At 41.9% G+C, this 15,298-nt stretch overlaps 1 protein-coding gene across 2 annotated transcripts in view; it reads left to right on the top strand.

Moving 5' to 3' along the window:
• The window catches only part of LOC127378688 (E3 ubiquitin-protein ligase Midline-1), a 62,290-nt gene that overhangs the window by 2,870 nt on the left and 44,122 nt on the right, over positions 1–15,298 (top strand). The window contains exon 1 of one of the 2 annotated variants that reach the window (XM_051427830.1): positions 14,509–14,810. The exons of the other annotated variant lie outside the window; for it this stretch is intronic. The gene's annotated coding sequence lies outside the window, so the exon portion shown is untranslated. Of the gene's footprint in view, positions 1–14,508; positions 14,811–15,298 lie in introns of those variants that run through there. 2 annotated transcript variants of the gene reach the window in all.

Raw genomic sequence — 15,298 nt, 5'->3', positions numbered from 1 at the left:
GTGAATTAAAAGAACAGGTATTTGTGCCATTTAAGGTCTGGTAGACTGGTTTCCAGAAACCACTTTGCAATCAAACTGTGTGCCCAGTGCCGTGACATTGATCTGAGTCGTACAGGTTTCTGGTGGCAACACAATATTCTTTGTTCAATAACTGCTGCTGCGAATGCTTTCAACCCACTTTTATTCCTCTTTATTTCTTTCCCAATGACTTTTTGTTATGGAGAGGGACCATAGTTGATTTAAATATTAGAATATTAGTTGAACACACATTAAAATGTTCCAGTATGCTCAAATTATTTTCAGTTATAACACCCTCTTTGCCATATTTGGAGCTCAGCAGGGTGTCAAGCTTGGAGGCCCTGGCATCAGCGACTGCCAATGTGTCCAATCTTTTTCATGCCCAGCCAAACCCCCCACATTCCAGATATAAAATCCCATCTCTCCGCTGAGGACTCGAGGGCTTGGCATTCAAGTTTCAGCTCCCCAACAGACAAACTCTGGCTGCTGGCCACCTCCTTGTCTTGTACCAAAGCTCAAGAAAATGAGTTTGAATAGAGAGAAAGGACAGAGGGGAGATTTTGGAGAGAAGCAGGGGGAGTTTAAATGCAAGTAGAGGCATTTTATTTGCAATCACCCCCTTTCATCCACCCTGGGGCTATTGGACTGTATGAATGGACTGGTTTGTTCTACGGGTGACCAAACATGGCACTTCAATGTTTATCTGCACAATGACAAAGCTTGAGAGAGCCAAAGACACTTGGTGATGAGATGGACCGTGAACTAGTCAAGTGTCCTGTTCTGTTCCATCTCCGCTAAACACAGAGCTCTGGCTCCACTGCAGCCTTGGCTGTGTTGGCAATCCAACTTCTCTCAATACATTGTGTACTTGTGCCAGCCACTACAGGACAATAGTGGAGTCTTACTATTGTTAAATGTGCTGGGAACCTTTAACAGATACACTACTGCTCTCACTCCCAGTGACAATAATGTTGAATTGAACAGAAATAGATGTGAAATATTCTAAGTTCATTCCTGAATATAAAGCTAACAAGTTGTAGCCTATTGTTGCTGGTGTTTGTTTAACAAACTAGAACTTTTTGCTAAAAAGTTGCATGAACCTTTAACTGTGTCTTACTTAAGCAACCAAGTTGATACTTTTACAATGTAAGCGGGCATTCAGACAGAAACCAGCCCTATGCAAAGGGCTGTGTTGGTTCTTGTTTTTTCTGTACTGGTCATTCATCAAATACAATCCAGGAAGGTTGATTTGAGTGCTAGGTCAATAAGTTATCCCAGTCGAAATCATTTAATGATCCTGCATTTTTTTTTTTGTCGAAACCCTCTGCACTGGCACCCCGACTGAGCAAACTCAGCGGTCCAGTTCAAAAGAATGAGTGTGTTTTCTCATGCAGCGCGCTTGTCTGTTTGAACACAGCTTAACAGTGAATTCACACCAGGCACAAGACGTCACCAGCTTGAAGGTGCTACTGAAGTGCTCGCCCGTTCTATCCACCCCATTCTCTGACCTTTACAGAGTCACTGTCCTTTAAACCAACTGTCAGCAGCTGAGAAGCTGAGAGGACTTTATTTAGCTATAAATACCAAAATTTACTTAGGCTCCATGAGGCGTGTACAGATTTATTTCCCCCATAGCTTTACATGCTCATACTGGAAACCGGAGAGCTCATAGTGAAACAGGGGCCTTGATCAGTCATTATAGATATCACTAATAAGTACACATCATATCGGCAGCAGGAGGTTTGTGTGATTTAAATGGCTGCCTGCGAGTACACCACATAAAACAATCGACTTCCAGTAAAATGAGAGGTCATGTTCATGACTTTGGAAGGTAGTAATCTGTGTGTTCTGTCAAAATGTGGTATCTGGCGAAACAATTTAAACACATGTATTGGTTGCCACTTGATTCATTTCTTGGTTGTGCAATAGGATGCTGCCCCATGTGACCCTGAATAAGATAAAGATAATAACTGAATTAATGAGTACTGTCATTAAAGGGCATTGATCTGACTGATAGATCATTCCGTAGCTGTTACATTAAACAACCTTATTTGTGGTCGTCAAACACCCGGGAAAAGACCTCCGAAATACCAGCAGAAGCTAATTCAAACAGGATCACTCTCAACAACATAATAGCTGACACTATTTGCTTCATCTAGTCCACAAAGTCTTTGTGCCTGTGCAGCTTAGTATGTCATTGATTAACGCCGCCGCTCGGCGTGCATGCTGCTGCCTGCATTAATTGGCTCTTTGATTAGCTGAAGCTCAGTCAATGTCTGGCCTACAAGCAGAAGTGGATCGATGTGTCCTCGTGGAGAATTCATAAACTGGGTGAGCCGTGTTGGGAGAGCTGCTCCCAGAGCTGGAAGAGTCTGGTTCAGCATTACAAATGTGGCTACAAAGGAGAACTTTTATCACTGTATCATGATATTACATCACGCTCCCCCATGGGATTTCCAGGAAAAGATGCTGCCTAAATATGCGGAACAGGTTCTCCAGGTGCAGCGTGATTTGTAACCAAAACCCCAAAGCATACCAGTGTGCAGTGTGTCTCATTCATTACAACTATATGCTTTGGGACAAGAAAAATTCAAGCAATGTCTCGACTTGTTCCACTCAACTAAAAATAAAATTCTGATCTAAAACCATGCACGACGGGACAACAAAAATGAAGACTAGTCGGCAAAGGAATTGAGACATGTTCCATGTCTGACAGCACTGCCACCCAAAAATCCAAACTATGGTGCACTCAGTGTTTCTAGTCAGAATACACAATCTTAGTCACCATATACAAATGTACCAAGACAACCACTATAGCAATGACAACAAAAGATTATGTTGTCCAAACACAAATCCAATGTGGAGGCTCGTAAAATACAAAGTGGACAAGTCAGCCTTCACGACTGGTTATAAAAAACAATTGGATATCCTGTCTGAACAAAGCAAAGCGGTCTGATAGATGTTTACTGGAGATTTGATCACTTTTGGTCCACATTAGCCATGAGGGGAAAACCACAGAGGGAATGTGTCCAGTCAGCAGGATCACAGTCACTTAGAAACCACACTGTCTTGGAAAATTGCACCCAATACAGTGCTAAAGGGGGAATTCAGCTCAATATTTTGGAGGATAATTCAGCTGTTTAACTGCTACATCAGAACTTTAAAGGCCAGAATCTGTGTGCAGCTTGCTGCAGTCGATCAAAATGTATTTCCTTCTGCATGTAGAAAGTCATTTTGACTTCTAAGTCACAGAGTAGACTGTCACAAACTGGGCTGCGTGACAAAAGAGGGAGAACTTAAACTAACAGTAGCATGTGACATGAGCAGGTACGTGGGTGCAACAGTACAAGCTAACCGTCAAATCAAAACCAAAGGGATGTCTCAGGGAGGAAAGAAAAACAGTACTGAGCTCCGAGAGGGGGTTTTCAAGGAGCACTGGCACGCAGGCCCCAGGTGCTGCCATTTTGCTGATGACCCTCTGCCATGCCCACCTCCAGTACCGGCACAGAAAGCAGCCACACAAACAGTAAAACAGGAAGACAGGGCAGAGAGGGTCGTCACAGGGTTTACTATCTGTATATCTTAAATGTCATTTACTTGGATTGTTATTTTTAATGCAATAGCTCATAGCAAAAGGCGGGGGGATCATTTGAAATGATTTTGGGCAGATCTGCTACAGTATGAAGGTCATCACGGTTTAAAAAGATCTTTGAGAGCAAGCCAAAACCAAAACCAAGTCAAACACTTTGTCCATCACTTTAGAAATCTCATTAGTATTTCATCTGAGGTGGTTCAGGGACAGGGGAATAAGATGTGTTCAAACAAATTTACTACAGTGGTTCCCAAACTTCAAATCCTTCATGCATTTTTCATGCCCTCATCCCTACTCATCCACACCTGACACACATACATATGCATGCTTTTCAGCTAAGAAAGACACCATTCATAGCTTTTGTTTCAAGAATTTGACCAGAACTGACTGTACGCACGCAGGTTATTTTAATGGGGCATCTTTTTCTGCTGACGAAGGGTGTCTCGAGATGCCATTTGATAGCTTTTCCCCGCAGGTTTGGCTTTCTGGTGTGGAAACAGTGTGGGACACCTTGTGTATCCTCTCCAATAAAAGCTGTAAACCAAGTAGCTTTTACTGTGCAGCCTGATTTTAGTTATTTTGGCCAGCTCATGTTGAGTCTCTGGGATGTATCAGCGCTTCTTTGAGCTGCACTGTTTTTACAGCGACCGGTTTTTCCATCGATTTGTGTGACAGACATTATATATGACTGCTGTGCATCTGCAAAACCTATGCCAGAAAGCATGTTGCATTACCATGACAACAACTGGCATTTTTAGCAAGAGATATCCTATGCTGCTTGTAGTGTTAACTGCGTATATCGTCCATTTTGGCGATATGAAAATGCAGATAATGTAAATGTCACCTTGTGTTTTTCATGTAATATTTTTCAATTTTTTTTAATACATTTTTTTCTGCGAGAGCTGTTAAGGCGACAATAAATGCACGGTATTGGCCATTTCTGCCCAATTACCGCTGTGAAACTATCAAGACCAGAGAATAGAAGTAGTCACAGTACAATGAAAATCCAAGAAAGTAGCATGCTGCCTGTGCATAAGTATTGTGCATCCATAATCAATGGCCTTCTCCACATCTACATCTACAAAAGTACCGTTCAACTTGTGGTTCAAGCAAAAATTTGTGCTCAGTTTGATTGATTAATTCAGTGCTGGACCCTTCATGAGCTACTGAATCTACAGCATTGTGTCAAATGGAAGGCAAGGAAAGGTTCAAACACTTGAGCAAACTCTTTTTAGCCACATTGTTAAGAAATGGATTCCTTTGCGCAAACAGATAATACGTGCTGGGAAGAATAAAGCTGTGCATCCCAAGGAAAGTAACGCAATATCACTAATGGTCTTATAGATTGCCTTGTTTGTTTTGGAGAGCAGTAACAAAACACACAGACAGTCCCACAATGTCTCTCTCTAAGCTTTGGAAAAGTGCTGTGGGTGGTTTATTGATTGAACCTCTGAGGTCAATGTGTGTGTGTGTGAGAGAGAGTGAGACTGGGCTTGTGTGTCTGCGGCTGGCAGTATTTATCTGTGCTGGTGTTAGAAGAATAGAGACGAGGTGTTGGCTCTGCCTGAGGGGACAGCTCGAGCTCGATAGAGAAACAAGACATGTAGAGGGGGCAGGCAACCATGTTGGAAGCAAATGTCATTCGCTTTAAGAAGCTTTGTCCCCTGGCATGAGACTTTGCGGGCTACCGGTCCCTGTGCCTGACTGTCTGACTGCATTAGAAGTGACTTGGATATCCCTAACTGACTCTTGAACCTCTTCTATTTTTTTTTTTTTTTAATTCTATCCGCCAGCAACTGATTTTCTCAAGTACCCAGATTTGCCTTAAACTATGAGCTGAGATGAATACTCAGATGAATTTTGAACAATTTCAAATGGTGACATGGCTCAGTGATTAGGGTTCCAGTTCCAGGGTTTGAATCCATGTTCTCCTTTTATCTGCATAGTTTCCTCTTGGAGCTCTGGTTTCCTCCCATCGTCCAAATATTCAAATTTACTCTTTGGATGCGAGTGTGAATGGTTGCCTATCCCTAGGTGCAACCTGACCCGGGTGTACAATACTTCAACCCCAGTGTGGTCTGGGAAAGGGTCCAGCCTCCGATGACCCCGTACAGGATTAAGTAGGTATAGATAATGGATGGATGAATGAAAATCAGGCGTCTGGATTCAAACTAGACTAGACAGGGTTGCATATGAACATGCTGATATGGTAAGGAAGATCCACTTTCATTCATTTCATTATTCATCAAAAAACGGTGCAATAATAGCTACATGCCCTACATCTATCATTCAAAAGTTCATATTAAAGGGTATGAGTTTGAATAAGCTCCTCTGTAAAGTGTCTGTACTTCTTAAAAGCCAATATTGAAGCATAGCCACAAACATATATTATTTAAGAGTTTGAGTCATTGAAGGAAAACTGTCACTTAGTGTGCTTCTTAGTCTTGTGTTGATTTTTAAAAGTCAATCTGGATCGCCAGTTGTGACTTTACGAAGCCTTAAACCTACTAAAACGGATGATTTTTGAAATCACACCTGAACCCAAATAACTCGATTAATAATTCAAACCGTTAATGATCCAACTGAGACCATCATTTATTCCATTTATAATTCATTGCTGTCTTATACTGTAGTCACACTGCCATCGCACTGTACGAAGCCCCCTCCCCACCTTCATACAAAATGCATGTCCTCTGATTAATGTTCCAGCTTTCGATTTCTCTCGTCTAGTTGGTACTGCATTTCATAGTCATCTGCATCCCCGGCTAGCATCTCTGATTCTTTTTATGGCCACAGAAGATACATAGCTTTTATATTCACTATGAGCAAAGTGAGACATTGCCACGTCCCACTTGATGCGAGTGTGTACGTGTGTGCACTCTGCCTGTCACAGGTGATGGCAGGCCCACAAATCAGAATATTTTCTCACTGCCAGGTGGACTATAGTACATTAACCATTGCATTACATTAACCACACACACATATACACACACAGAGCTGCGCTACACTGCAGGGATGAGAGCAGGGGAGGTCGGAGAGCCTGACTTTCACTTATAACTTATTCATGCTTCACGCCGTCATTCAGCACACCTGGGAAAAAAAGTCAATTTTTTTCACAGCGTGGAGGCTCATCTAAAGCAGCAGTATATGACTTTAAAATAACAACTTGCTCCTCAAACCTGTCCACATAGTATTTCCACTTACCTCCTACGGGGCTCCAAATTACAAAGTTGCACTTTATTTTGTACTCAAACTGTGGTATGGCATTATCCGTGTGTTTTTGTGCCCACAGTAGGAATCGGTGCCCCAGCTGGAGCGGTTTCAGGCTCAGCTGATTGAATCATTGGCACAGGATGGAGAGATTCCTCCTGAAAGGTCACAAGTGTGTGATGTAACTTCCAGTCTGCCTATTGAGTTATTTTGTGGTCTTATAAGTTCTGATATTGATTCTACTTGACTTTTGTAGTTTCATCATTAGTCAAGATTTTACGGACTAGAACTGTGATTATACTGAAAGGCAATGCTTTCATTGAAAGGCGATTCACCAGCCAATGATATATTCTGCCCTTCATGAACTGAGCTTGTCCTGACCTCCATTTACTGTAGACTGAGGAATTATTGGGTTATATAACTTCCAGGGACAAATGGTGAGGTGATTGGGTACAAAATACAAGCAGAGCATTGTGGAGGGGTATACTGATGCACTAATTGGAGAGTTACACATTGGAAATAATTAGGATTTTAGTTGGAAAAAGCTCAGAGTTATATGAGTGAACTCAAAGGAGATCAAGATCAACATAACAACCTTCCTTTCCGCCATGAACTCCAAATATATTTTAAAAATAGATTTGCTTCAACCCTGGGCTCATAGGAAGAGAGGTGAAGGGAATTTCCTACGCCTCATCACACCCTTATTTCACCCAATACAAGATGGCAGCTATACTGCACTTTACTCTGTGTGAGAATTTTAATAGATAATGTAGTGACGCCTGAAATAGCACATTAGCTTGAAGACAAACCCAGCTTTGTGTGACAGTGACCGCCTGAGAGCAAGAGGATGCTCTAGTGAAGTCGTGCATGATACCCCAGTGACTTATTATATGCAGTCGATGTGCATTTATCTCTTGTTAAACCTTCATCTAGATCTTGACTGATTGGGATTGGAAACTCCCTCTTACAGTTATCTCATCCCTTTTGCACATTTAAAAAAATTTGCTTTAAATAAAACATTTAATTTTGAGATGGTGATTAATTAAGATGGTCCGATATTGATGCTTCAATGCAGTAAGCGAACGCATTAGTGTATACACTGCTGTAATGTTTAGCACTGATTCAGACTTTTTTTCAGCTGTTAAACCAAAACAATTAGACAAGAAGACAATTAAATGCTAAAAACAAGGGAACCGCACAGTTGGGTATTCAATTGACAGAGACCATTACTGACTGGATTTCTGTTTATATGGATTTTTAGTTCTAGTATAACCTTAAAGGCAATTGCTTTGCATTGATGTTTAAAGGCTGTCCATTAAAACTAATACTATAAAAAGCACATTTATCTTAGAAGCAGTGAATTGACCTGAAATGAAATCATTCTACTATCTTTTTCCCTCCTTCAATTTAAAATAGAATTTTAATCTCCAGCTCTTGACACTTGGACTTGTTTTTTAGATGACTTTTATGCAAATTAAGGCATGTGTTATCTGATAGATTTTTTAGGATTTGTTGTCTCTTTTCTTCAGGATTACGTGGTGTTGTCATACTGTGCCAGCTGGTGTTGGTTTGGGTTGAGGGCGAGCAGCGAGGACGTGACTCCTTCTGTGACAGTTTGAGGACACATTGGGCCCACTGACAGCTAATGATGATGCTGCCTGACACCCGTATATATCCGTGTGTGTGTGTGTGTGTGTGTGAGTCCATCTGTGTGTGTGCATTATCAGTATCCATGTGCGTGTGTGTCCTTGCACGCATGCATTTGCGTGTGTGCTTTTAGGCATTTATGTGTTTGTGGTTGACTGTGTATGGGCATATTTGCATTAGCCCGGATGATGCCGCAGTGAATTTCTTTGGTGTGACAGAGAATGACCTTGAGCGGCTGAGCTTCTGGTGAATGTGTCAGATTCAGGCAATGGATCTAGATGTGTGTGTGTGTGTGTGTGTGTGTGTGCATGCATAATGTACAAAAGCGCTAACTGGATGCTCTCAACTTGATCTGAAATCTACTGAGCTTTCTTTCTTTCGTCGTCTGGGACGATGCTGTCTTCATCGCGCCCACTTTGATGTCATTGTTTGAAAGCCACCGGCAGGGTAAAGATGTTCTCAAGTACTGTTTATTCAGAGTTTATTATTACTCACTCTGACCTCGGTTGCCTTGCATTCCTTGTTGGATATTCAAGTAGCGGTGAATCAAAATATTTCCGTTGATCGGCCGACCTCTGTTGGATTGTGACTTACAGTGGCATTTGAAGGAATGTGCGCAGTGTTTTGTGTCCTTTATTAGAGAATCTTACAGTCTGCGCTCTCATGAAGCACCTGGAGGGATGTTTGTCGGGCTTTACTGTCAGTTCAGATAGACATGAATTTCACACGCACACACACACACACCTCAGGATTCCTTGTTTCGAGTCACTCACAATCACAGGTTTACAAGGTGATTCAACTGACAGTGAGTAGTCTCTTTGGTAGTTGCAGCTATTCTTAGTGGGCACGTTTAAAGGGTTGGTTCGCCCAAACTACAAGAAAGAAAGGTTACCCCTAGGGATGTCTGTAGCCATCCAGATTGTTCCAGTTTTCCCCCTTTCTTGATTTTCAACTACACTGCGTACCAAAAATATTTATTTCAGAGAAAATAGTGCGGCTACATTTAATGTTTATCACCTAGACTTCTTTATCTCCTGCCCTCCCCCTCCCCACTCCTCTCCTTCCCTATCTCTTAATCTGTCTGTCTTTCTTGCTCCCTCTCCCCCTCTGCTCCTCTCTTAGAATCTCTGTTTCAGGGGCTTTTCTTTGCATTAGTTTCTCTCCGATTAGATCAGTTTATTCACTGAGGTCACTTGACAGAGACAGATAGCTTGCAGACTCTACAACTGAATAACAAAACACACACAAAAAAAAAAAAACGCTCTGCAATGCTGAATGCAACAATTTTGCTCCTACTTTCCTACCCCACTAATCCCAAACTGTGCTTCAAAGCAGCTGTTGTGCGTCTGCTCGGCTGGTACCAGCTGTACATGTTCCCCTCCCTGATTGAAACCAGTGCTTTACTGCCCGCATGTGAACCCACTTAGAAGGCCAGAGGTCAGTTTGAGGGGAAATGTGTTCGGCATTTTCCAAAAGGCCCTTAGCTGTGCCTACCACGATGCTTTAGAAAGGTCACAAACACAATTTTTCTTCTTTTTTTTTTTGAGGGGGGGCGAAACAAGACACGGTCGCACTCAAGCAAATGTATGTAAGAACAGCTCTCCAGAATATCTCCCAGCCTCCCATGACTCATGCAATATGAATGCATATCTGATGTACTGTCCAAGATAGTGATCAGTGACTGGGGAGGTTTTAAGACGCTGTATATCTGAGTCATAAAGATGCCTCTGGAATATAATATGCTGATGAAACTCATGTGTGTATGGGTGTTTTAATGTATAAGGTAAAACATGTGGGTGTTCAGATCAAAGGATGCTGACTTGCATTGTTGGATAGCCTACAGTGTCTATTTGCATTTATAATACCTGGGAGGTTGACTAAGACCCATTTAAAAGAGTGTTTTGGTCACGTGTCCATCTGCACATATGCATGGCATAAATCCTACAAATCCCAGGCTACCCACAGAGTCGGTGCCCTTTGAAAGGTCTCGGTCATAACCCTGTCGTGCTTTATCCCTGTAATGGTCTCACCCTGAGAGAGACGAGACGGCCACATTCCGCTCATTCCTGGTCGTTAAAAGTAAGACCGGTTGAAGCTTGGTAGGGGCCAGCTTCCCTAAATTCAGAGAGTTGTCATGGGAAGGTTGGAAATGAAAGGCAAGAGTGGAGTCAAAAGGTCCCCCCCCCCCCACACACACATTTCACCAAAAATGTAGCAGCTAATGTAAAGCGAGCAATAAAAAAACAAGCTTTATTTTCCATAGCCAAGCTTTTATCACAGCCTCTTTTATCTTCTCTCTGCTTTATATCTTGAGTAAACCACAGTAAAATATGACAAAATATTCCAAATAACGCCCACACATTCACTTCTTGTGAGCACAAAACCATAAAGGCCTTTTAGAAGACCAAGAATTGATACAAAACATCTCAACAATTTATGAAGATTCCCGTGTTTGTATGCATTTGACAGAAGTACAAGGAAAACTAAAACTTTTCTTAATGTGCAAAAATATTCTTTCTGGACTTCTTTTGGCTTCGATTCATTATTGACTGTTATTTTAAAGTGTTTTGTACATTGGTATGATTGGCATTTGTTCACCCCCTGTGTAGCCTCCCCACACTGAATGTGAGTCATTACACAGAGATAGTTATCTTCCTTTCTCTGCAGAAATATTGCCAAAACAGATCTTACTTGTCCATTCTGCCGGGCAAATTAATTAATTATGATTTTGAACTCAATACCCGCTACCTCTATTTGCACAATGTCATTTGAAGCACAATCAAAATATCACCGGGGGGCAAGACGGGAACATAAAGTTCAAGGTGAAAAACAGGCACTTGACTTTGCGGGATTGAGGAAGAGGATGCTTGACAAATCTTCAGCTTCTGCATCTGCTGAGAAACCTGAATGAATGAAGAGGCCTTGTGCCTGAGTGCTTTAATTCTGAAGAGTGCCGTTGGATAATCTCCAAGGTGTGATATAACTGAAGGACTGCTAATGCAAAGGAGTCTTCATTGTGGCATCAATGAAATAATGGAATTTGAGCCTGAAAAGCTTTGATCAAAAGGAAACTAAAGTTACTTTTTTTTTTTCAAAACACAAGAAAATGAGGAGAACATCTAATGATCTTTTTCAATTCATACAACTAACTATTTGTGTTCCTGTATTTTTCTTCTTGCTGTGGTGAGAGAACGTTTCATGTCTTGGTGGACTCGTAGCGTATACGGAAAGTTACAGTACTGGTCTTGCTCTTGCCGAGAACTGACCCGAGATGGAAACTCTTTCCTTGCCCTTTTCCAGAAGTGCATTCTTTAGCAGCAGCCCTCACCTCGACTGATCCCACTCCAACTGCCAGAAACACACAGCCACAGTCCTCACTACAGCACAGCGCACACATCCAAATACCACACATGGACCTATTGTAGTCACACACAAGCATTGGGTGCTAACCATCCACTTCAAAAAGTCATGAAAAAGCTTTGTTGTTAATTAAATTAACCATCAATACCTTAGCCAGTGACCATGTAGCATGTTATATCTTTTTGTTTAATGGAACTTTTATCCATGATTATTGGAATTTGTGAATTTTTTTTAACCAAAAGTTTTCAGTGTCTGACAAACTCTTCACTGAATTCACTGAAACAACATCCATTTGAGATCTTAAAGCTAAAGTGGTAAAAGCACATTTTAAATCGACCTTACAGGAATTCCAAAACGCTTTATCTAATTGAAATCTCGGCCGGTATTTCAGTGGCGCATTCACTATTGGACACACTTTCTGGAACTTATTAGACCCAAACAAACAGTTTCATTCGATGCATAAAACTTAATTTGGGGCCAAAATGCCATCTCTGGCTCTACGATCTAGCCGTCCAGCGTACAAGATGGAATTAAACCCATACTCCTTTCCGAAAGTAAGAACCGTGTTCTACATTTCCAACAACAAGACTCACTCCCCGAGGGCAAAATGTTAGGGATTATTTGGGATCTTGCTACCAATGAGCGGCTAGCGTTCAAAGCTTTCACATCGGATGAACTGTAAAGTAGTGAATTATGGTTAGGGCTGATGATTTCCCTTTTTTTGGGCTTTATGCTGCTTTCCGTTATGCACAATTGCAAAGGACTAAGACCACCATCCACAGTGAATCAGACATGATGGAGAGGCATAGTTTCCAATGAGACAGCTGATGAATGCCTAAGATTTCCGATCAAAGATTGCACTTATGGCAGGGCAGCATGCCTTGTGTGGGAGGGTAAATCACCGACTTGCATCTCAGAGATTAATTTAAGCTGCTTTCCTTGAGGGCCGCATAAAGAAACCAAAAAAAAAAACGGGGGTTGTTTTTATGGGTAGCAGCCAAAACAGCTGAAGTTTCAAGGTAGAGGGGAGAGACAGCAGGGAGACATTAAAAAATTACAGAAGGTGAACTGGTGCCGAGGATGCAAAAGAGGAGACAGATGAAAGTTTAGGCATGGGAAATTCATAAATAGTGGCTGTCGGTTTACCTCAACTGCAGAGAGGCCTTATAATAGAGACATTTTATCACATTTCCTGATTAGTTTCCATTTTATATCGCTGATGATGGTGTTTGCGGTCAATATAAACCCAGCCGTTCCTCCATGTTTACCTCTTGTCTGATTAATTCAGGATCATTTCCACCTCACTAACTCTCGGTATTACATAGTCATGTTGTACTCAAACCTTTACTTTGAGTTTCATTGACAGAAATGTTTCCACTTTGCTGTGTTTTTTTTTTTCCCAACTGATGTAAGCTATTGGCTATAACACTTCCAGCATAGGTAGTAAGTCTTTGAGCATGGGTGCCCTGGTAGTTCAACTAGTAGTTGAGTGCATGCCCCGCGTACAAAGTCCTTACCACAGAAGCCTGGGTTTGATTCCAACCTACAGCCCGTTGCTGCATGTCATCCCCTCTCTCTTCCTCTCTTCTGCTGCTTTTATCCAATAAAAGCCCAAAAATTAATCTCAAAATGCTACAAGGACACAAATCCCCCACTTTCTTTGTAGGCTTTTAATGTCTGCAGTAAGAACAGAAAAAAAGAACAAAGTCGAAAAGATTGGAATTAGAGAATGAAAGTATTTCTCTTAAAAAGATAAATTAAGAGTAATGGGTATGACATGACTTTTATGTTATGTTATTGCTTTACTTTCCGCACCCCCCCCTCTCCCGATAGTGATGTTTTAGTCTTTCACAAGCCTTACATTCGTTAACGAAATTGTCAACCGCCTAAAATGGATGTCACAGTTCCAATGTGGGTCATAAATACTGAGTCACAAACTGTAAACAGTGTGCAACCTGGCAGGGAAAAGTTAAACAAAAAGGAGCTCGCACCAGAACAGGAAGTGCATGCTTTAATTTCTCCTAAAGGCTTCAGTTGAAGGAGATGAGTGTAATTTCACTGTATCTTTAGATGTCTTTAGATTTTCTGGACGTGGTTTTTATAGGAGACATGGCCATTTTTTAACAGCAGATTTTGTTTTATGAGTATATTTCATCATATTTTAGTAAGACTACCAATAAAAATTGTGAAAATGTGTCAAAAAAACTGGAAAAAACATAGTCCAATTTGTCAGTGATGCAGTCTGGAATTTAAGTGAATGGGAGACGGACAGAGCCTAGCTATTGACTGAATATCCGTAAGTTCTTATTCAGTTAAAGGAATGGAGATTTTGCAGTGAGTAACTCGCTTTGGACTGCTTCCATGTGTACATACATATGTCCACATATTAGTTTGCATGCAATGGAGCATATGAGCACGGACAAGAAAACATGCACACACTAACAGAATGTCTGCATGACACATCTGACTGCAAACTCATACTTGCACACAGCCGGCCCAGACTCCACCCCCTACGGGTTCAGTGATTGGCCTACTTAGAGGCAGGGCAGCCCACTAGCAGATTTGAATACAGGGGAAACAGAAGAGGGAGAGATGGACAGAGAGGAGGAGAAGGAGGAGGAGGGGAGGGGATATAGAGAAGGGGGGCGGTGCACTAGTTTGTTCTCTCTCTCTCTCTCTCTCTCTCTCTCTCTCTCTCTCTCTCTCTCTCTCTCTCTCTCTCTGCTGGGTCAGGATGGAAAGGCTTACACAGGCAGGGGAGGAAACATGTCATGAGAGGTGATGACACAGCCACGGAGACATATCCACATCCTCGCTGACTCCCAAGTTCTCCGACCGCTGCTGCCGCTGCTGCTGCTGTTACTGCGTCCCACAGAGGCGAGAGAGAGCCAAAGATAGCCACCATTCTCTCTCCCCACCTCTCTCCCTTCCTCCTCTCTTTTTCACTTTGTTTGTGGATGATGGGATTTTAATCATGTGGAAGGTAAGAGAGAGAGGGGGGAGAGGAGGAGGGGGAGTGAGGAGATTGTTTTGTTTTCTTATGCTTACTGTATCAAAAGGGGGGCCTGTCTCAGTGGGGAGTTTGTGTTCCTCTTAAGTTTACTTAAGTCTATGAGTCCTTTGGGGGATTCCCGCATGCTTTCACCCTCTGTCTCAGCTCAGGCTGTATTCTCAGTGGAAATGAGGAGTGGAAGCGTTGAGTGCCAGCATTACTGGAATGATAATGATAGAGCAGTGGCTTCGGGACTCAGCCAATGAGTGCCGTGGAGCCATCTGTATCATGGTCTAGGAGAAACTTCTGCAGAAACAGTTGCTGAATTTACATTTAGAACAAGGAGTCTGTTTTTTTTTGTTTTTACCATATGGTCCATAAGATTATAAATGAGCCTTTTATCCCAGATTGCTTCAAATGTGTCACTTCTTTGTCAACTTGTATAAAGAGTAGAGCTGGGTGAGATCACTTTGGTGAAC

Source organism: Dicentrarchus labrax, unplaced genomic scaffold, assembly GCF_905237075.1.
Source record: "Dicentrarchus labrax unplaced genomic scaffold, dlabrax2021, whole genome shotgun sequence".
Taxonomy (NCBI): domain Eukaryota; kingdom Metazoa; phylum Chordata; class Actinopteri; family Moronidae; genus Dicentrarchus; species Dicentrarchus labrax.
Note: the sequence above shows the minus strand (reverse complement) of the source record. Positions and strands in the feature narration are given on the sequence as shown.